The sequence below is a fragment of the Acipenser ruthenus genome, chromosome 1 (genome assembly GCF_902713425.1).
Source record: "Acipenser ruthenus chromosome 1, fAciRut3.2 maternal haplotype, whole genome shotgun sequence".
NCBI classification, from domain to species: Eukaryota; Metazoa; Chordata; class Actinopteri; order Acipenseriformes; family Acipenseridae; genus Acipenser; species Acipenser ruthenus.
In genome coordinates this window covers 14,290,419-14,311,692 of record NC_081189.1, presented here as the reverse complement: position 1 = coordinate 14,311,692, position 21,274 = coordinate 14,290,419, and the positions used below count along the sequence as shown (strand labels likewise).

Here is a 21,274-nt window from a genome sequence, read left to right as displayed (position 1 = left end):
ATTTAATTGACGACTAGGAGCTGCTGACGTGGCCTGTTCACGATGGAAATGACCCATTGAAAAATGAGGCCTCCTTCTTAATGGGTAATATCCTCATTTTAAAATCATTTGGTGTGGGACCATCAATCCACTTTTTTAGAAGAGTCTAAAGCCTTAAGTTGATGTATTTGGAGAAGTGGTAGGCTGAAGAAAAGGTGGAGGGAAATGAATGACCAGGCAAAGACAGGGGTCACCAGATTGAAATGCTCAAGTAATCCAAGAATGCTTCCAGTCATGTGGAGCCGGCAGATAGGGACTTATTAAACAGGTGAAGTAACCCAAGAAGCTGGAGCAGGTGAGCATAATACAAACCAGACCATTTATAATGACAATAATTAGGAGCCTGAGGAATTGGCTTCCTTTCTACTGCTCAATGAGCTTTTTCAGTGTGGTCTCAGTTTGGTTGCACTGGTTTGTAACACTCTTGTGTTGAAATCGCCCTTTAGCTTGTCATTTACCCTGACTCATTAGTCACACCAGTTATAAAGTCTTTTACAAAACCTTTGCACCAGTGGGAGATTTTCCTCGTGAATATGACATCAGTAAGGTACAGTTAGTAAGTTACTGTGTATCATATTATTGAGTATATTTTGTTGATCCGAGGAGAAAGGGACATTCATTCTAGTAAAGAAAGCAGGAGGGCTGCTTGAAATGTGCACAATGAAATACAGGGTAGTATAACTGGTTTTAAAATCTTTAGGGACTGCACATTTAATATCCTTCACATATGTGACATTGTATTCCTGCCTTTGACGGGGAGAATTCTTGAATACGTGTGTGGTCAGCTCAGGTGGAACGTCACTCAAAACAAGCACACCCCTTTGTGCTGCTCTGAGGTGTGGAATATCGAGTGTGGTTTAATGATGGTTTGCGCATGTGCTAAAACGGGAGGCTGGTGGTGATGTTTAGTGACAACTACAAAGAAGAGGACAGAAGGGAGACGAGTTCAAATACAAAGTTTAGTTGTGTCGTTCTTTCAAAGAAATAAAATCACATGTATTCATCTTTGGTAAATTCCGTATAAACATTACAAAAAATAAATACAAAGGAAACGGCAACTTTGTTTTGTTCTTTTTTTGAGGCAGTTTTTTTTGCACTCTACCGGCGGCGTCTTTCTTTCGCATAAAGACTAGGTGAGTACTATTTAGTTTAATATGTTAACATTTTTTTAAGTAATAAAGATGTTATACACGTGTCCTATTTGAAAGATTGCACGTGTATCAATGAACAGAGCACGTGTATGTATATTTATTTATAGTACATTTTAAAATGTTGTACTCAATCCTATTGATTTTCGTAAACTAAACAAACATTTAAAAAAACAAACAAAAAAAAAACTTGTTTGATAAGGCGCTGGGACGCTCCTGTATTTTCTTAAACATATATGCCGTTCTCCACACTTGTGAATTAAATTTCACTGAGCATTTTTGGTTGTTGAGATTACAAATTTAATTCTGAGAAATTGTTAAGATTATGTGAAAAAAGTTCGACCTTTTATTTAATTACTGATATTGTTTTCATAATACCGAACAGACTTTTAAAACAGAACAGCAATACTGTATTTCAGGTAAACTGCAAGTCTAGTGCAGCGTTTAGATGGAATGTGTTTGTTTTCCGTAGGGCTTAAGCCTGTATCCTAAGCGTCAACACTTCCATCATCAAAACCTACCATGCTTCAAAGGGTGGGCGGCGAAAAAGAGAAAGTGTTTCCGCTGTGCTTGGTAATAGAAAGTTAATTGCACTTTTGGTAAATATCAGTTTTTTGTTGTTGCAAAAAGTAAATTAAAACTATTTAATATAAGAATACATCATCACACATCAGTGTCTTGAATTTGTAGTATTTTACCATAGCTAGCTATTGTCTGGGCTACTGCCTGTGGTTTAGGGCATTGTTTTGAAAATGCATATTCATATGACAGTCTGGCTCTGGTAATGCAAGATGTTACATTAAAAGTAACCTGTCAAATACCAAGGTCAATAATCAGTTGGTGCTTAAAAAAAAAAAAGAAAAGAAACACAAAACGAATAATGTTTGCAACATAGATCTTGTTGTATAGTCAGTATAAGTATACTACCTATTTAAACATCACATTTTCCAGGCAGAGCCATTCTAGTGGTGCTCACCAAATGCCACTGTTATCTATTGAAGTACAGTCTGCTTTGAGGGCCCCAGCATTTAATAGGCTTAATTGCTACTATCCTTCTGTCTGGTGTTTGACATTTTTTCAGCAACAAGAAACCCACAAACACAATAAATATAGTAACTAGCCATTTTCTCTTTGAAAATAGGTTCAGATGGTTTATTACAGACCCCCAGTTGAGTCCACCATGGATTAATGAAGCCTTGGACAGCTTGTAATAAGCTAACGCTGTATTTCCACAAATACTGCGTTTACTGCTCATGTGCATGTTCAGCCTGCTCTTTTTAGTCATTTTTCTTGTTAAACCCTCAATTAAAAATAATTTTCACACACTAAGTTAACTCGAACCCACAGCCAATACACAGATGTTTGTATTTTTTTGATGTGTTCACATACCTGTCAACTCTTACGGGTTTCCCGTATTCTTACAGCTTTTTTTTAAAGTTTAAGTCTTACGGCCGTAAAATGAAAATCTTACGGGCAAATCAATCTCGCGGTCAGGGAGAAACACGCAAGGCACCCGTGTCACTGATTGCTTGATTAAAAAAAAAAAAAGGCTGAAGCAGTTCACAAAAATGCCACCGCCAACAAAAAAACACAAAACTGGAAAGTTGTACAGTGTACGGTACCTTAAGGAATGGGAGGACAATCCTGAAATTCATGGCTTGGTAAGAGCTTCTCCTGACGGTGGGGGTTACGCATTGTGTATTCCATATAAGAAGAATGTGAAACGTTAAAGATGTTAATAATAATGAACACAGCACATGATGAAAAAGCTTTTTTTCTGCAGATTGCAATTAATAAACTGGGAAAAGTTATCTTTTTTTTCTTTCATTTTTTTATACTATTTGAGTTAGAGACGAATTTCTTAAGGTTTGGAAGCATTCCTTAAGGGTTTGTAAGCTCTGGTGTACAAGCAGGGCTCAAAAAGGTTTGACAGGTGTGTGTTCATGAAGTACAGTAGCTGATGAGTTATTGCAAGATGCATACTTGCCAACATTTGGAAACTGTTCAGCGGGACGCCCTTCTGGGTGGGGGGGTGGGGGTAGGGCAAAAAGCACTCATTATCATTTAATAGACGTACCCCCCCCCCCCTCCCCCATCATGACAGTAAGAATAGACATAGTGAAGCGTTCTTGCCTTTGTATGAGTTAGTGAGGGATGCAGGACATTTGCTAAGAAATTTGGACTGTCCCGACCATATACTGTTGGCATGTATGAAGATGATAGGTAACTGGAACAGTAGACCAAACTGAAAGCACCAGAGTTTGTGTGCCCGGTAAAGCTCTTCAACCCTTCCACTGCTTGTTGTCTAACTTCTCCCACACAAACTGTGTCCCTTAGATCCCCGTCGTACCATCTTCCAAGACTTTTCACTGGCTTCTCGGACACTGTTGGTATTGCCTCACCATTAATGTAGAACCTTTTATCTACTACTGTACCTTTTTAATTATATGCTCCTTGATTTAGTGGGCTTGAATTGCATTCATGCCTATTCAGTGTTATTGGTTAATTTGCCTAATAATCGATTAGTGCAGGCTACTGTTGTCATATCATCCATTTATGCTTGAATTGGTGGTAGTCACATTCCAGAAGCCAAGCGCTCTCGTCCCACTACCTATTTTGATGCCCTAATAATTACTTAAATTGCCATGGTAAAAGCCAGTGGAGAAATGGTGCATCCTGCCATTATTCCAACTTCTAGGCATTGCCATGCAGTGCTGAATTCTGAAGTTGAAAAACAAAATTGCAAAACTCCAAAGTAGGCTTTCACTAAATTTGTTATTGTCATCGGTACACTGGAAAAAATGAAATGCTACTCAGAGAAGTTCATGTGGCACTGAACCATATGCATTAGCCAGATCCAGGAATGTCACATTGAGCTGCTTCCTCTCCTTTTTAGCTGATTGAATTTATTGTCAGATCACATTGATGTGTTCTAAACATCCTGGGAAACCTGGAATGCCCAATTTTTGTACTGAAGTAACAATGAAGCAGTTCTTTAATAGGTAAGTTGACAACCTCTGAGCAATAATGCTGAAGAAAATCTTGCCTTCTACGTTTTAATAGGGAAATAGGGTGAAACTGACTGATGCTTGTAGAATCTTTTTCTTTTGGGGAAAAAAAGACTCAGCACCATGCTCTTGGTACAACCTGTTTTTTTCCATGCCACTTTCATCAATTTCCACAGGATTCTTAGAACTCCAGAAGCACTCTTGTACACTCTGTACAGAACTCCATTAGGCCCTGGAGGTGATGACGCCCTTGCTTTTTTCACAGCTTGCTCTACTTCTTTCCACTTAGGTGCACAGTCCTCCATTTGGTATTCTGGTGGATTGATAGGTGGGATGTCTGAAGGAATTGACATAGGCTCCTGCCTTTTTGAATCTGTATGTGTTTCCTCCAAATATCCTCCAGCTCAAACTTAGATGATTTTAGTGTGCCATTTTTCTCACTGGTGAATAACTTCTTTACACAAAAGGCAAGTGCGTTGACTTAAGAAATTCCAATGTTTTGTGGCTAAAGCTGTTACACAGGTGAAAGATGTGAGGTCATTGAGTTGAATTGTGCCGTTTCTTTATTACATTTTAAATGTAAGCAATATATTGCTGTATGTGTTATCATTGTTTGAAAATTAATTATAACTTACCAAAAAAAAAAAAAGTTAAGACTTGTGTGTTGGCAAAATTGATTTGGAATTTCAGTTTAAATAATAATAAAAAATGCCTATGTGATTTGTATACTTATTATTTTGGTAAATCAGGCCATTCTTAACCTCCAGGAGAGAACTGTTCATATCTTAATAAAGACTTATGGCCTATTCACACTGGACGCGATCCGATTTGTCCTATGATAAAATGTTGTGACTCCCTTTCACGGCAGTGGCGACAGGCACACGCACGTGATGTGGTAGGCAACTCTCCTCTTATTGGTCAGTCCCTAGCTGTTGCGTGACAAATCTCTAAAATAGACAGCAGTCCTATTTATCTGCCATCACTTCAGTGTCACCCGTTGCATCGCAGGCAGTGTGAATGGTTTGTATCAAAACTCCATGTTTTTATTTTGTTTGTCGTGGCGCAGTGTGTCGTTCTACACATTCGCTTGTCGCATCCCATCTGGTGTGAATAAGCCTTTAGGCTTTGCTATTGTTTCTTCAGAGCCTGGATAAAATGGTTATAGTCTGAAGTTTCGTATACATAATGCCAACAAAAGACTCATTATTTGAGGCTGAAAAGAATTGTCATCAACTTGTTATAATCTATGTAAATGAAACCCCTGTGTGATCTGAATCCATCTTGGCATTACAGCATCATACACATAAACAAAGTCTTTCAACTAGAAGTAATTGTTTGTATTTATTTAGCAACTACAGTGAAGTTTAATTTTACCAGAGATGCAGGCAATCAATATAAGGTTAAGTAATTTAACCACAGGGTGCCAATTATGAAGTGCTTGGAACCGAATGGTATTCAGACTTTGGAGATATTCCCAGTAATAAACAGGGATTTTATTGATCTGTAAGTGTAAATATTGGCAGGTCTTTAAGGATTTTTAGGGAAAAAAAGACATCTAAGAGATCATGTTTTAAGATTTTCTTCAAGTAGAAATAAAGCACAAGTGCAGTGACCATCAAATTTAAGCTGAGGGAACAGTTTTCATGGAACAGTGGCTTGAAACCTGGTTCCATGAGACTGGGAGACTTGGTTTGAGGCAGCTTTGCTTTTTCAAACCCCAAGTCTCCCCTGGTGTTGCCATGCAGTGGCCTGAAACCAAGTTCTAAGTCACAAAGTGTTAACTGAATCTGTTGGTCACTGTATTTTTTGCACCATAAATCCGGCCCCAGGGGCTCACCTAGTAAAAGTACTGCCATGTGGAGTGAGGATCTTGCTGGTTAAAATCCAGTTCCCCCTAGTTGCTGATCTTGGCTCACAGGAAGTGCTTTAGCACTGTGTTTGGTTCCTTAGTGTCAGGTACCAGATGAGGCCAGGCAGATACCTCTAGGCGTGACTTTGTACACCAGGGTTAGGTTCACTGGGTGGAAAGAAACTTCCAGCATGTAATTAGGAACCCCCCCCCCCCCAAAAAAAAGTCTGAAACCCAATTTTCTTTCGTTCTATAAAACTCTTCAGCTTTATTTAAGTTCAGAGTAACACTGGGGCTGATGGAGTCCCAGTTCAAAACAGTCTGATCTTGTACTGCTGCTGATGGAAAATAAGATTTCTAATCGTTTAACAGATGGAAAACAGGTTGAGCTCTGTTGTGTAGATACGTTTTCGATGCATACATCTTTGTAATAGAAATCTCAAGTGCAAACCAGGTTAATTAAATGTTTCCATCTGCACATGTGTAAGCTTATGCACTAATCTGTGATGCTATGTACTCTCTAATGCTAAGTGTACAGGCTTGTTTGACAAATACAGTTATTTCAATACTGCTAATTGTTGACAGAAACAGTTGTTAAAAGTAACAAGTGGCGTATATTCTTCTGTGTAGTTTCATGACTACACGTGCTTTTAGTGCCTTTAGATAGGGCCTATATGGCTGTAGCTTTATCATTGCGCCTTGATGAGAAGCCCATGGACTTTGATCAAAGCAGTGTTTTAAAACCAGAGGGGCCAAGTCACCGCCAGCTGCTGTAAAACGGCTTCATTGGTCTGTGTTTGTTTAGGGAAAATTACTTCCAGTTTACTGCTCGGTTGGAACTGTTTGCTCATCTAATGTGCCTCTGCAATCAATTCGACTTTATAATCCCTATGCCAAACCAAGAAATTTGCAATTTTGGTGTGAAAAAGGGGCAATGGATATTATGTCAGCTGTTTTTAAAGCAGTAACTAAAGTCCAAGACAAATGCAATATTTGAATGATACTAAATATAAAACGTTTTTTAAAAGTTTATAACGTTTTGCTTTTAGTTATAAAACAAATCTTTAATCAGATACCTTTAATCGGTACTTTAGTATGCTTTATTGACTTTCGGGAACACTCATGGCTGTGCCAGGTCACGTTTTATTTAGAACAATTTAAATCTGCGATATTGAAGGATTTCACTGAGTTATATGCTGAAGAATACAAGGAATTGGGAAAGAATTCACTCTTTTAATCTGCACACACGTTAAAAATCCTAATAGTGTGTGCAGGAACTTTGCTTTTAATTGAACTTGAGCATTATAGGGCATGCATGCGTCTCAATTAAATCTGTCCTGATTAAACCGTATTCCAAATGTTTTACTTTTATCGTGGTAAATATTTACTGTACTGTACAGTATTATTTGACTTTATTTATTTTATTTATTTATATAACATGGATAAATTGCCCTCCGGCAACTCAAGAGTGAGAAACTAAGTAAGACTTAGCAGAAAGTAAATGTTGGGATATATGAGCAGTGGATTGGAAAATTAAAATATAGCCCATCTCTGCTCCTTGTAACAAAACATGCATCATTTCTAGTACAGCGTCGCCAATTTGCTTGGTGCATAGCCAGACCTCCAGTGCACTGTTCACATTTGTACCAGGAAGTGATTAGGAAGCAGATTAAAACTCTGGCAAGTTGAAAGAATGTCTTGTCTGACCACAGCTTACTGAAGGCTTTGATGAGCGAAACCATTTTAAACAGAACATGTTTCCAATTCTGTAAAACTCCCTAAAAACTGACACGCTTGGGATTTAAATTACTGTAATACCATTATATATCCTGAAATTTATTTTTTGTTTACGACTGTAAGTCGCCCTGGGTAAGGGCGTCTGCGAAGAAATACATTATATATAATTTAAAAAATGTTTTAAACTTTACCATACAAGCAGTATTCACCTGTCAGTTTTGAAGGAGTAATTTAAGGTCATTACATACTGTAAATGTATTTTATAGTAATACAGACTAAAAGCATATGCTTTATGTGGTGGTTTTGCTTTTCACCTATTCATACCATTTCATGTCATCATTGTTTTCCCACTGGTTATAGTATTAGTGCTAGGACAAATCTGAATATTCGAACAAATATTTTTTGACATGTATTTGGATACAAAAAATCAGATGTTCATATTCGCTACAAATGACAAAAATACCTTGCACTTATTTACCGTCTCACCAGAATTTGCGCAACAGTTTCAAAAAATCTATCTCTATCTATCTATCTATCTATCTATCTATCTATCTCGCTATCTCACACAGGGTCAACACAGCAGCTCTTGAGCCTCTATTTAAAAGTTTTAGACAGCAAAAAGTAAACAAACCAGATTAAGCATGTGCACCCTTAGTGATCTCTATGGAAAGCCATCTGGGACAAAAATGTGGTGTTCTGCTTTAGAGCGAGCCAGAATCTTACTGGACTGAAATGCCTCGCTTAAACAGTACCCAACTTCCTGAAAATGTTGTGTAGTGATTTTATATAGACTGTATATATTCTATATATTTTATTGTAACCTTGTTCTGTGGAATGAAAAAAATAAAATATATTAACTTGAAGTGCTATTTGGCATTTTTTGTTTTGTAGTTAATTCACTGTCAGTCCTACACAACTCATTCTTTACTACTGGGATATTCTTCTATTTTAACGTATTGTGAGGTCTTGCTGTAAAATAAGGCACACACACACATGGGCCATGCCCCCTGCCCCTGCTGCTATGCTGTCTCTACCTGCATTCAGAGCAATATAATAGCTTTTATTGCTTTTTCAAAAAAAGAACGAATATCCAAACGAATATTTAAATTACGAGCAAATCTTTGAACATGAAAATCCCATGTTCATCCCAGCACTATTTAGTAGAAGGTGGTTTAGGAATACTGTCTCGGGCAAAGGCTGCATACAAGAGGATAAACTGAATAAAGCTTTATTGTTTTCTGTAGTGCACAATGAAATACAGTATGGGCTGTTTGACCCCAAATGTCTCCGTAGCATCCCGTCTGTTTACATTTTTGTATTCCTGCCCCAAGGCAGGGGGATAAGCAGCATTGTTTAGGCCAGTAGCTCTGAATAGCAAGTGTCAGGATTTGTGATGATGAGTTGGTAGAGCATCCTGGCAGGTTTGGTGTCTGGCTTCATTCACTGATACACGCAGCACATATGATCAATTGCTGGACTATTTAAGTTTGTAATCTGAGCTAAGTAGCCCGAATTATTTAGTTATGATTTTCTAGCAAGTCATTTTAAGTATGCTGGAACTACCATACATGACCTTGAAGATTAGCAGCGGAAACTTGAGAATTCTGGAAACTGAGCGACAGCTAGTATAAGGAATGAAGAACATGCATGTGCTCAAATACACTTTAATCAAGCAGAGCAGCCCTGCAGTAGAATACATTCCTGCACCAGATTTGAAGATCCCTGATTTATAAACAGGTACAACAGAACATTCTTGTGGGGTACTACAACTTTAATTCCAGTCAGTTAAAGAACACATTGAACATATGAATGCTACTTTGCAATTCGACATGCTACATACTGTAGGGTTGGGTTTTTTTTTTGTGCTCTTTCTCAAATTGTTTTGTGCTGTTACTGTATCTTGATTTATATCTAATGGTTTGGCTTTTCATTGGCTGTTTTTAATTCCTTTGCAAATTATAAATCAAACAAAGGTTGTGAAGTGGAATGAACTCTTCATGCTGAACAAAAAACAACTATTCAAGTTGGAATAGGTGCAAGCAGTGAACTGGCTAGAGGATTCTTTTAACCATAAGAGTGCCTATCAGTAAGAAATTGACTTTGGTTGGGAAATTTCTAGTAAAAACAAAGAATGGAATGGGGGGATTGTGGGAGGAATCTTTGGATAAGAAAACTCCATTATTATTAGGTGATAGGAGTGTCCCTCAGGTGGAGATAGTACAGGATGTGATTTCAGCATAATGCAGTTCTTATCTCTTGTTTGTCCCTGCCGTTGGCTACTGGCAAACCGTTTTTTAAAGCCAGTATTTGGCAACCAGACTTTCTGAAGGGTAAAAAAGAGATTTAGAAGAAGCCTTTACATCCCTATCTGATTGTAGCTCCAAATGTGACTTTTTAATCTGATTAAAGTGATACAGAACATTTTTATTATTTTTTTTATTCCCATCGTATTATGTTTCTTCAGTTTGAGTATTAAACGCTGAAACAAGTTTTCAGTTGTAAAAGTGTAAAGTTTTTAATTTGTTATTTTGTAAGTTTCTAGTATTGTAGAATCTTACAATGGTCTTGAGGCTGTATCATTAAAATGTAAAAGTAACTGCGTGGGGTTGTTAATTAGGCAGTTGATTACTTTCAAGTTGAGGTTCTGAATTTCCAAAAATTACAACTTGACCACCAAGGACACTAAGAAAAGATGACATTTGAAAGATTTCAGTTCTTTGATATCACACCTTTTTGTTTTCATTTTTTTTTAGTATAATCTGCTTTGAAACAATGTCCCCATTAATTATTGTTTTGTGCATATTGCTATTGTGCAGTGGAAACCAACGCATGGTTCAGCAATTCAATGTTAAATCTCAAGATCGTCAAAAAGTGTACTTGTTTAAATGGTGGGGATGGTTGTTTAGGGGGAAAAGCCTAATGAGCATTTTCTTAATATTTGATTATTGAAGTGAGCATCTTGAGTGCTCTTGTCATGTCAGGGGGCCTCTTGCTGAATTGTGCTGGAGACAGCCTAGCCTTCACTTCACATATGGCCCACTGTCTGGGTTTCACTTAAATGATTGCATGTCTGGAATTTATGGTAGTTCACACATTTTATCTGAAGAAAGGACACTAATTATCTCTCCAGATGGGCTTTTCTGGAATATTTAGTAAGCAGTTTCACAGAGCCTGAATAAAACAGACATTGTAGACTCTGTTGAGTTGTTTAGAGATATGTGTAGGTCTTACTGTAGGTTACGTCTTATTTATTTCTTATCAGACGTTCACACTTCTGACAAACTGTACTACCTGATGCGACCTAATTTAGAACCGGACTAGACGTTAACCGTGTTTAGCACTTTTGAAGCTGGTATAAAGGCAACTAATACGGTTTAAAGGCATAGCGTGGACAGGTCCTCAGTTTCAACCTTTCTGCCTGTTGCGCTCAAGTTGGTTTAATCTAGGGAGCCTCAAATAGTACACCTGAACAGTCTGCACTCAGCTAGCTGTTATCATGGATCAAAAACATGGTGTGGGTCTCCTTAAGCAAATCAACATGCACACATCACAAAAAATAGAACAGGCCTTTTATTGGCACAATGAAAAAGATGTGCGATTAGGTCTGCCTCTGAATAACCTGCTTGACTGGGCTTGTTAGTAATAAGTGTTTTAATGATAGCACTCATTTTTGAATAGTTGAATCATTAACAAGCATTCAATCATTAACATTATTTAAACAAAAAAAACTTGGCAGCAGAAGCTCATGATGCTGCCAAAAATATACTGTGCAACTTATTTTAATTGAGATAATTACCTGAATGTTATATTCAACATGACAGTCACAAACTTTTGCACAGGTGTAAGAATATTCAAAAATACATGAAAAGAAATAAAAATAAATAAATAAAAAAAGACAAACCACAAATGCATGATGAAGAAAGTAGCAGGATTCCGAAAAATATAGTATTGCGCAACATACCTGTATTTCATTTTCATTAACATCCTAACCTTTTTTTAAAGTCTGTTTTCAAAGCTCTTTTCAAAATGTCTGCTGTAGTGCACTGATAGTGTAAGGATTATTGCCCACATTGTCAAACAGGTAACACAGCAATAACGATCCATGATGTGACACAGAACGGAAAAGCCAGAGCACTTGTGTGTTTTTTTTTTGTTTTTTTTTTTAAATCTCTCTTCAAGCAGTGTTAAAGGACAGATCTCAAACCACAGTGCACTAGAGTGGTAATTTTGAAAAGAGCTTTGAAACACTTTAAAAGTTATACGTGTAAAAAGTTGTCAGGATGTTAACAATGAAAAGAATTATGTTAAAGTTTTTAATTTTAATCTGTCCTTCTAACAAGTTGGCAATGCTGTACTGGTGCTTGCTTTGTTGGTCCTGCAGTGCTCATGCATCCCCTCAGATTTTGCTTTGCATGCGTTTGATTTATAAGCTGATGCTTTTAAGATTTCCAAATCCTGATGACTCCTGGAGTTTTGTAGAGAGCATTAACAATTCTGTATAGTAAAATTGAAAGCTTAAGAAAGCAGGATGTGCTTGATAATATCATTTATATGAAACCTACAAGCAGAAACAAAAATGGAAATTCCTCCACTGCTCAGCTAATAAAAGAACAAAAAACAACCATCAATAGAAAATAAATTGTGTAGCAATACAATCACTAAAGCTTGATCTGTGAAGCTAATGCTGTTCTCAGAAGTTCACAATTCAGTAGCTGTCTTGGACCAGTGAGTTCGCTATCAATTAAAAAGTGAAAATACTAAAATGGAGAAACATTTAAGCCTACCTTTTTTACATTCATACCTGGTAGAAAAGTGTTGTCTGGAAAGTCTGGTAAATGGGTGAAATAAACTAGTGGACCACCAAGCAATCAGCACCAAGCATTGCTGCTGGATAGCAATTATCTTCATGTAGAGAAGGGGTCAAACCAGCCCTCGAGGGCCGCAGGGTCTTCTGATTTTTTCATTCCAACTAAAGCTCTCAATTAACTTAATTGATCTAATGTTCAATTGGACAGAATTAATATTTATCAAGGTCTTTTACAGTTGATTTAAAAAAAAAAATGCACTTGATTCAAGTTACTACTTGTGAAACATTTTGAGGGTTGGAAAGAAGTGTTAAATTTGTCCCGTTAATCAAATAATTAGACCAATTAAGTAAAATTCGGTTGCTGGCCCTCCAGCAACTGAGTTTGACACCCCTGATGTAGAGGAATAGGTCAAGTAATTTGTGTAGGTCTGCACTACATTTTTTTTTTTTTTTTCTTAAATCTATGCCAGTTACACAGTCAAGTTAGATACTGATATTCAGTGCATTCACTGCATTGTGCACATGAAACACCCAGCCCACTGGCTGATCGCTTCCTCACATTTCAGTTGTATGATACCATCCTCCTTCCCAGCGAGGTCAAGTTACTCCTGTCTCTGTGTGTGTGTGCGCGCGCTGATGATGATGATGCAGTTGAAGCCTGAGAAAATCAGCCTGGATTTGGAGCCTGGTGAGTCCAGTTTTTCTACTTTGGCGAAATGATCAATTTCCTCCTTATTGGAGGAGAGTTGGCTATTAGAAGGCTTAGAAATCAAAAGAAAGTTTGGTTTCATTGCAATTTAGTAGTAAACAAAAAAACAGTATAACCTATACAGGTTTGTTTGTCTTCTAGATGAAGTGCTACATGTTTTATTTACACTTATAGAAGTATGGCTGTTGATTTAAATGGCATGTGATTACATTGTGTTTACAGTATATGGTGTTTTGTGGCTTTTTTGTTTTATAGACTGAATTAAATATGCATTTCTTAACAGAGATCAACAGAGGTTTTAGTGTTTTTTTATTAAATAATAATTACAGTGCAACAGTTTCATAACAAAGACTTCTAACTGTGCAGCTCATGAGGTGAACGGTAATTGGTTTGCTCTGCTAAATGAACAAATCACCCCAGAATTAGCACAGACTTTTTTTCTCTGGTAAGTCTGTAGTGTCTGCTCAAACAGGTCAGGTAGAAACATTCCAAACTGATGTGATTTCTTGCCAATTTTGATAGTATTTAATGTTTCTTTCACAGTTACACTGTGTGAAAGAAACATGCTTGCCGGCAGTGATTTGGGGAATTGGCTGCTGAGAATGTGCATGCAGTTCATTGGGGGTGGGGAGAAGCATACAGTATATTTGTTTTAAGGTAGTAAAGATGTCTGAATAATTTGTCTTCGTAGGCAAAACTAGGGAACCTGAGCTGCCATGAAGTGGGAATTCTGTCTAACTGTAGAGCTTCTGTCTCCAAGGCCAGCCAGGGCTTTTCAGCAGCTGTTAGCAGATTTGCATTCTTATCTTATTGCCGCTAACTTGTTTTCCAGTGATGAAAACATGACATTTAATAATATTAATAAACACATGCATCTAGGATTGAAAGTGCTCCCTGTTCGCACACTTTTATTTGAAGTGTCTAAAGTTGCTCTAAGAGCATTTGGGAACATGAAAATAGATGACAAACCCTCTTCAAAAGCACAACTTTTTATAAAGTGTTTTTTTAAAGGGGAGTTACGTTTCACGGTAACATGCTTCCCAGTTACAGCTAGTGTACCACAATCATGTTCAGTTTTACACTCAAAGTATTGCTGTACATTCTTCCTGATTTAGCCTGCTCAGCACTTGACTTTATCAGTAGTTTTCTGAATGGTAGTTTAGGCTGTCTGCCCTAGAAATCGGCTTTCCGTTGTTGCTTTGTGAGCCATAAAGGAAACCTCCTACTCCAGCAGCACAAAGGCTGTAAATGTAATTTGTTTTCTTAGATTTTTTTTTAAGGGATAGAGTATTCAGAGTTCAAGAAAATACAGTATTTGTCAAATGATCCTTTTTAAATGCTTAGTAAAACCACTAATGTTTTTCAGTAGTTATTATATTTTGATCAGGCTGTGCTGTGTCTTAGCCATGTGAGTTTTAATGCAAAGTCATATTTTCTGAAAGAAAAAAACAAGTATAAATCTCACAGTTTAGATTTAATGGGAGCAATACAGTTATTCATCCTAGTTCTCTAGATGTTTACAGCACTGTTACATTGTATTAAATTCCTCTCTGAAAATGTGCCTTTGTACTTGCTTCACAATAGGGCCCACTACTTTTAAGACCTGTCTTAAAAAACGAATCTTCACTTCTGTACACTTTGGGCAACATTAATGTTTTTGTCAGCATTGGTGCACACGTTTACAAAATTAACTGTATCTACAGTAATGAGCAAGCATTTCTTTTTAAGCTGGTAATTTTCAAGATCATGGATTTAATGGATTAATGCTTAAATAGTTGGTTGAACAGTCAAACAGAAAAATATATTATAAATCGCCATGTAGAGTAGCTACAATTATTTTGTAGTATTGTTACAGATTTTAACAGCTGGATTGGATAGATACATACTTGCCAACATTTGGAAACTGGGGTCATACGCAAAAAACCCTCTATCATACAATAATAGACGTATCCCCTCAATTCAACACCACACGACCAGCATGCCAGTAGACACAGACACAATGAAGCGTTCTTACCTTTGTATACCGGTAAGTTAGTGATCAGCAGATGTGTCAGCCGCACGAAGAGCACAGCGTGTGGTTTTCACTAACTATAATAAATGAATTTTTTCTATGTGTAAATATCGGGACTTTCTTCCTATGCATCGGGACGTCTGGCATTTGCTAGGAAATCGGGACTGTCCCGACCATATAGGGACAGTTGGCATGTATGAAGATTTTTGAATCTATCCAAGAGAGGGGAGAGTGGCTCTCCACATTAACTTCAGCAAATAAGACCTGCGAGGTGTGGGTGTGCATTTCTAGATTCATTAGCCAACTTAACATCAGTGATTCGCCTACCTTTTGCAGATGCGTAAGTGTGAAATCAGTATGCGTTGCAGAACCTTTTTAAACATCCTTTTAGCTACACTTGACTAAATGAGAAAGAAGCACAATTTAGCTATATTAACCCTTTAACACACAACGCGTTGGGTTAATCCCATTGAATAATACTATCAGCTGTAACCAAATTAAATATGCATGCTTTATGAGACAGCTGGTATGTTAATGTAAATTGTTGCTTTCCACACAAAAACAAGTTGTGTTTTAAAATATGCATTATATGAATGTGGGGACCTAAAGTAAAGTTCTGTCGCTATATAATTTATACAAGCGCAAGATGATTAAAGGCTTTATTGGTGTACTTTTAAATGTAACCACTTTATAGTAGGCAAGTAACCTAAATGTTTTTTAGACATTTGTGCAAGAACGGGGCACTTTGAATTTGCGCAGATTCCAAAGTCAGTATTAAAAAATGCAGAATATAGTGCTCGATAAGGCCCTAATGTCACAGTTCACTTGCAAATGAAAATGCACAAAAGCAACAAATGATCAGATAATATATATATATATATATATATATATACACACACACACACACACACACATCACAGTATCTAAAACTGTTTAATGATTAACTGTTCCATTACCCTAGCTTGTCTCATTTGCTTTGTTTTGGCTGCATTTTCGTCAGGTGAAACTGGAGGAAACACTGTGTAACTGCACATCATAAGACAGACTGATTTGGCATTGGAGAGTATTTTTATTTATTTTTTACGCAGGCTGTGGTGGATATTCAGATAAATTGTAACATTGAGATGGGCTTTGTATCAGAAAACTAGTGACAGTCGGAAATCGCGTGTGACGGGTAAGTGCATTCATTTGTTATATATAAAGGGAATTGATTTTATTCTTAATACAACGGCTGATGTGTATCTGGGTAACAGAACCGAGTGCTGACTGTAATGCTTTTTTTCTTGTGTGTGTGCAATGTGCAAGGAATCCTCTGGAACCTGAGACAGAAGGTCTGCTGACCTAAGCCTGCAAAGTTGTTTCTTTTGTGGGAAAACAAACAAATTAGCCCTCAACCAAAAGCTTTGAAGTGGTTTGGCGGAGGTGGATCTGACTTGAGGTGCTTTGTAAATTCATGTGACGACTTCTCAGGCCTTGAATCGCAGCAGATCACGTATCCGTTTATATCGCATCACACTGCGCAGTACCTGCCGTGGAACCTAAACTTAACATTAGTCAATTACTGCCTGCCTTGGCTCATAATATTTTCAGAATTGATATCTTTAACATTGCATTGGATTGCACAAGAATGAAGCGTGCTGCTGCTTCTGTTGAAAATGATGAACACTCAATAATCATAGACCTTCAGTAATACTGAAATAAACTTGAGTTAAGGCAAACCAATGTGAAGACTACAACCACTGAAGAAATGGAAACAGTACTGAAATGAAGCAAAATAAAATAAATACATGAATATAAAATCAAGTTTCTGGTTGTTGTGGTATAAGTATTGACATTCGTGTTCATTATGCTGCTTCAGGCCTGATATTTTTTTGCTTGGTACTACATTGCTGCTATTTTGACATTTCCGATTTTATGGTGAATGTGTTGCTTTGAAACACTGATGGATTGACGTCACTAATGAATAAAACCCTTTATTTTTCTGGGTCGCAAATACTGCATTGCTAGTCGCTGATCCTGGCTTGCTGAACACTGTCCTACTGTAGAAATTCTTGAACCCTGACGTTGACTGGCCAAGCTTTTTGGGGTAATTCTTTTTCTTCCCTTAGGAAGCAGATTACTGTATGTGTTCAATTAAACTTTGTGTTTTTAAAATGTGTGCACAGCATTTGTAATTCAGTACTTGAAAACCATTAAAAACCTAAAAGAAAAAACTAAAAAAAACCCTACATGTTCTCTTAACTCCCGGAATCCGAGGCTGTATTCTGTAGTAACCTGCACACTCTGCCATTGTTTTGTTATTCCTCTCTGATCCAGCACAGCTGATAATATGTGTATCAGGTTTCTGTTTTTACAAAGTAGAGAAGGAGCCTCACCTAGGCAACAAGCTTCCATGTTAATGCAGGGCCTGACATACTCTTCACATCACTTTGCATTGATGTTGCATTTGTTGCATTAAAGCAGCAGCACTTCCACTTAAATACAGTAACAAATGAAAATAGCTTTTTGTTTGAACAAAAACTACAGTGTGATTTATTATTCAAGACAGTATCCTTGATATATATTACTCAGGTTACTAACTAACAAACATTTTTTACACAATTAACCCTTATTTATTCTTGCGGGTAGAAATCAGACTTTTCTACCCTACTCCTAAAATCGGAACCCCTAGTTAGGTATTAATTATATAAGGGTACATGTGCCATGTGCTGCTAACTCTCTGGATCACAAATCCACATCTGGGGCTTGGATGCTAGCTGCTGGATTTTAGCATGCTTGTGTGACGGTATTGAAAGGCCGGGGAATGTTCGGATTGCTGTGAACATCAAATGGGAATTAGCATTTTCAATATACAGTAATTGGTGATTTAAAGTATAAACACTATTGTAACGGCCTCATTGATTCAAAGAGGTTATAAATAGGATTACAGTCACATGTCGGCACTATAGTAGTATTGAGGTTTTCTAGTAGGGTACAGTAAGCCTCTCAAAACTCCAGGATCAAAAACCTGACCTCCTTTTGTTTTGGTAGCATTTCTTTAACAGGCAGTCATTAGAAAAGGGAGGGGACGGGGGCCATACACAATTATTCTTCTTTTAGTCTTTTTTTTTCTTTTCTTCTGGTGCTGCTTCTGCCTCTGTTTTCTTAAGCCATGCTCATCCTACAGTACATTGTGTCAGTTTGAGGATCTGTTCCAAGTCAGTGTCTGCTCTTCACAAAGTCTGCCCTTGGTTAAATAAGGAAGTATTGTTTCTATGGCAATGGAGTACATAAGGTACTGCAATTACATCAGATACAGTACAGTAAGCACACGTGCATCTGCAGTGGAGCACAGATCATTCGGACAAATACCTATGATTTACATTGTGTCATTTTATTTGATTTGTTAATTTTACTCCGGTAGTTAACTTTTAAGAGGCACTAAATTCACAATGATCAATAGCAAACCCATTTCAAACTTGTCTTTTTGGCAAAAAAAAATATCTGGAAAACCTTTTTATTTTTATCAAGGAACAATAATCTATTACTGGATCTTTTAATTGCGTACAACATATCTACTTTAGTAATTTTAGTTTTAAATGGTGGTGAAATTTAAGTTAACGCAAGAATTGAGAAGTGTTTAATATCACGTGATTCATATTGTGTTTGATCTGTAGTATCTGAGGATATGTCTCCTCTAAACCATTCTGTATCTCAGTCTCATATTCCAATATCACTGGGGCTGTTTCAAGTTCCATCTTGTTACCCAAAGGTCAAAGTTCACCTATTACGTATTGTTCAATGTTATAAATTAATTCACCTGCTTACATTTGTGTCCCCTGCAGTAAACACTCGAGTTGGATGCACATTAGGTGGAAGTGACTGAATTCTGCCACAGTGCAATCCTTAACCAAGTCTGAATGACTCGTAATGTAATCCTGCTGCTGATGGAAACTACAGGGACTGATTTCATATTGCTTTTAACATGGTCCCCATGGCAGATGGAAATGTGGTCCTGTTGGTTCAGTTCTGTTTTTGTTTTAATACGAAGGACTGGGCTGAAGTGGCTACCAGATCATTTTCTATTGCTTTGCTATCAAGGTTATTCAAGCAGTGAGGCACTGCATTCCTAGCTTGTGCTTTTGACACAGAGCCAGTGTTGGAGAATGGCAATTAGTAACTGCTGATATTGCATAGTGAATCTGAGAAGAGAAAGATGACTGCATGCCACATGTACACAGCCACCTTGTGCCAAAATAAAACACTGTTGTGCGAGTGGCCCACAGCTGCTGGTGTTCGTCTCCTATTAGTTTTAAAGTTGATGGTTTACAAGTCAGCAGGTGGACCTCTAGGTACAGTAGGGAGCATTACGTCACAGCCTTGATATAGTAAATGCATTAATACTCCTGTCTCACACAAAACAATAAGGGCATTGTTGCTTTTAATTAGCTGAGCATATTGGAGCTCTTAATTACACTTTGAACTGAGAATATTTTTACTTTACACATAGCAGTTTTATGTCTTTATAAGTCAAATTAAATGCCAAACATTTAATTACATTTAGTCTAATGGTATGTTTTTTTTTTTTTTTTGAAAGGACACTGTTTCTTAGGAAGGTATCTGAAAATACTAGCAGGTGGTGTTCATTTTCCAAGTAGATTAAGGTTCTGCTGCAGACTTGGCTAGAAGTGGTAGCATTTAGTGAAGGAAAGTTTGATTCTAAAATGCTTTTGCTCTTATTTGTTTTATAGTACTACAGTATTAAAGAAACATGTATAATGCCCTGTAGACATGTAGGATGAAAACTGGTCTACATTGGTTGCTTATTTCTGTGGTCATAAGTGTGCTTGCAGTGCAGTTTTTGCCCATGTACCTGAAGCTAGGCTGTTGGGTGATAACTTCAAATTACTGTCCTGTCTTGGACTTTGGGGGGTGTAAGTGTTCCATTTGCCGTTTTATATAGGTAGGACTTCTAGTTTTAGTAATATAATATTAATTGAGGATACAGCATAGGATAAAAGTGCACTTTTTTACAGGTCTGAAATTTAGGGTTTTGATTTTCTTGGGTGCAAAGCTTTTTTCTTTTAGGGCCTTTTCATATGTCAGGTTAGTTTACATGTGAACCCAGTTAAGTTTTATTTCTATTAGAAACAAACTGCCTAAACAAACCAAGTTTGAATATACATCAGACATGTGGTCTTTGAAAGGAACTTAAAATGAATACAAGCACTCCCTGTGACACACCTGTACATATTTTGACTCTTCTCTGTTCTGAAGACTACAGTAAAAATAAAAATTTAGGAGTCAAACACAGGAACACTCTTTATGAGCTTTCACTGAATCATCTTTTGCAGTATTCAATTTCATGAGGAGAAAAACCTGATTAATTGACAACAGCTTATGTAATGGTGACAGGCAGCACCCACCATTTACCCAGTCAGTTAATAAAGTGGAAGATGGCCTGGGTCTATTGTTTAAAACAGCAATCATTTTGCCTTAAAGGTCAGCCGTTAGTTGGAAATAAATGATCTTTGTTTTTGTGAAGAACATTTGTTCTTCATCTCATGAAAGGAAAGCCTTGGGATATTTGCATTTTTTAACATAATATTCATTCAGCAGCAAACGTAATACCTCCTTGAAAGAATGGCTTGCATTTGGGATTAGGAGGCACCTGCACCGCTGCACGTCCACAGTTAAACTAAGTGGCACAGCTTGGACACCGGCCTAGAGCGGAAACCTGGAGTTCAATGAACTGAACTAGCAAAGAAATGGTGATTCAGTTCATTTTCACTCCATTCAGTAGTCTCAGAAGAGAAGGATTTAGAAGTTAACCCAGTGCAGTTTTATGTTGTTCCCTTCCCAGGAGGATCCTTTATGTAAAGTGAATAGCCATGTTACTGCCACTCTCTGCTGTTGCCTGAACAGCTAGAATCTCTCTCTTTATGATACTGTATCGCATTTCTCGTTGTATAATGCGAGACCTACAG

General features: G+C 37.3%; 1 protein-coding gene across 2 annotated transcripts in view; it reads left to right on the top strand.

Moving 5' to 3' along the window:
- The first annotated feature begins 910 nt into the window (after positions 1 to 910).
- Positions 911 to 21,274, top strand: part of LOC117403526 (KN motif and ankyrin repeat domain-containing protein 1-like) — a 69,142-nt gene continuing 48,778 nt past the window's right edge. For both annotated transcript variants that reach the window (XM_059006466.1, XM_059006464.1), the window contains exon 1: positions 911 to 1,172. The gene's annotated coding sequence lies outside the window, so the exon portion shown is untranslated. The remainder of the gene's footprint in view (positions 1,173 to 21,274) is intronic.